The sequence below is a fragment of the Panulirus ornatus genome, chromosome 56 (genome assembly GCF_036320965.1).
Source record: "Panulirus ornatus isolate Po-2019 chromosome 56, ASM3632096v1, whole genome shotgun sequence".
In the NCBI taxonomy this organism is placed as follows: Eukaryota; Metazoa; Arthropoda; class Malacostraca; order Decapoda; family Palinuridae; genus Panulirus; species Panulirus ornatus.
In genome coordinates, this window is record NC_092279.1 from 10,598,784 (window position 1) to 10,601,378 (window position 2,595).

At 46.9% G+C, this 2,595-nt stretch overlaps 1 non-coding gene across 1 annotated transcript; it reads right to left on the bottom strand.

The window, feature by feature from the left end:
- Positions 1–837: 837 nt before the first annotated feature.
- On the bottom strand, positions 838–910 carry TRNAR-UCU (transfer RNA arginine (anticodon UCU)). The gene has a single exon. It is a non-coding gene; the product is annotated as a tRNA-Arg (tRNA).
- Positions 911–2,595: the final 1,685 nt, after the last annotated feature.

Below are 2,595 nucleotides of genomic sequence, written 5' to 3' on the forward strand. Positions count from 1 at the left end.
TATATATATATATATATATATATATATATATATATATATGTGTGTGTATAGATAGATACAGATATGGATATTGCGGGAGTCAGTGTAGGTGGCAGGCTGTGGGTTATATGATCTTGCTGCTGTTCTTACCCTAATATTCTGTTTCCCGCGACCCAAGTCTGGTTGGGTAGAGGAGAGGTGAGAGTAGGTGAAGGGAGAGGTATAGAAAGGGATGAGTGAGGTATATGGGATGCTCTAAATGCGAAAGTAAAGAAATGAGAGGATAAGAGGTGCAATGAAGGAGGAAAGGGATATAAGATAATAAAAGGCAAGATATAGGTAATATAGGGAGATGTAAGGAAAGGGAGAGGTAAAGGGGAGGGAAGAGAAGAATAAAGAGTAGGAGCAGTGAGAGGATTTGTGGAAGGGGAGAGAGAAGTGTGGTTATGGGATAGGCAAGTGTGGACAACAGTAGGGACAGAATGAAGGTTAGGGAGAGCGGAGGAAGAGTAAATGCTGTGGGAAGACAACGGATATTAAAGGAAGGGAGAGACATGTTGTGATTGATCAGCTCTTAGTAAACTGAAAGAGGAGTATAAAAGGTGAGTTTACCCAGGAGAGGCATATATATATATATATATATATATATATATATATATATATATATATATATATATAAACAAATGTATTTGTATATATATACTTTAGAATTCAACTACGTACCTACGCACACTCGCGTGGTTGTGGCCTCGGCGGCCACACCCGAGTCCCTTCTTCCTCCCCGAGAGCATCAGTGCACAACACGCAGTAATGTACATGATCAAGTCCTCAACTCTCTCTGTCAGGGATAAAACTGGACATCCCCGCCGGGGGTCGAACCCGGGACCTATGGATTAGAAGTCCATCGCGCTTTCCACTGCGCCACGGGGACCGCTTATTGTGAGTAAAATACAGCGGTTTGTTTACCTTCCTTGTGGCTCAAGTGTATAGCTGTTGTCAGTCCATAATGATGGACAGCAGTACAGCTGCTGCCTCTCCTTATTACCAATGACATTATAGCTGTCGTGTCTCCTAACTGCTTCTGACCAACACAACTCCATACATAGCTGCTGCCTGCACTTTACTGTATCTGACAGCACTATAACTGCCACCTCTCCCTCCTGTCTTTGATAGCAGTGTAGATGTAGCCTTCCCTTGCTGCCACTGACAACACTGTATGTTCTTGGGACCTGTAGGCATATTTTGGCTATTGTTTACCTTTCTCTCTCTCTCTCTCTCTCTCTCTCTCTCTCTCTCTCTCTCTCTCTGTGTGTGTGTGGTGAGCGCTACGCGTTGGTTCTACCGTTTAGGAACATCTCTCCTTAGATACTCTTGGATAGTTGCAACCCCCTGCTCTCCCCGTCGACACCTCTCCTACTCTGCCGTTCCTTCCTGTTCCATTTCTCAATCCCATTCTTTCTCATTATTTTTCTCCACTCAGCTCCCGTCTTCCTCCTCATCTCTCCCTCTCTCCACAGTCCTTGCACACACCACACGACAGTAAATACACTGTTGTGAACACGCCTGGGCAATACCATAATAGCGTGTCCACCTCTCTCCCCTGCTCTTTCTCAGCTCTCACTTTCCCACACTATTTACTTTCTCACTCTCCCATCTTTCTCTTACAACTCTCTCACCCCTCACTTCCTCACACCTTGGCACTCTTGTCTGGTCTTTCTTACATGAGATAACTATGCAGGTGAGTGGTGGTGTAGAGAGAGGGAGGGATGGAGAGAAAGAGAGAGAGAGAGGGAGGGAGAGGGAGAGAGAGAGAGAGAGAGAGAGAGAGAGAGAGAGAGAGAGAGAGAGAGAGAGAGAGAGAGAGAGCACAACACTCACTCTGGGTTCAGGTGAGAGGCACGTCACTCAGCCGTCCCATCACCTCACCTGGAGGAAGTTGCCTGGTGTTGGGTGTCTCTTCGGGGAGGGAGACTTGAGGAAGGAGTCTAGTGGAGGAAGAGAAGGGAAGGGGTTCAGAAGAGGGAGGGGGGATGAGGAAGGGAAGGGAGGGAACCACAGGGAATGAGCGGGAAGACACAGGAAGGGACACCTGTCGCTGGTGGTTCAGGAGGAGGTAATGCTGTAGGGTTTTAGTGTGGTGGTCACCGGTAGAGGGAGGAGGGTTGACCTGACCCCTGGCATCTCCCAGACTGCCCTCCCTCTGTCACTGCTCTCCCTTTATGGCTACCTCCCCCGCACCCCCCCCACCCCCCTCTCTCTTTCTGATCGTGGAGAACACGTTGGATATTCTCTTCGACTCCTGGGTAGGATGCTTTCCTCCTACTTCCCTGGCTGCATCACACCTTTATAGTCCTCTTCGGTGGCACTGGATAACTCTTGTTCTGAGTTAGAATACTTGATAGGTCTATACCTAAGTGCCGGATAGCTCTTGTTCTGTACCTATAGCAGTGGATAGAACTTTAGGAAGAGTAATTACAAAGGATTGTCAGAATGATTGGCGATTATATAGTTGCTTGTCAGTGAAATAAGATGGCTGTTTTTAATAGATGTGCCCAGTTACTCGCGTGTGACAGTATACACTAGCTTGTATATCTTGATTCTTTACTACTTCTGTGA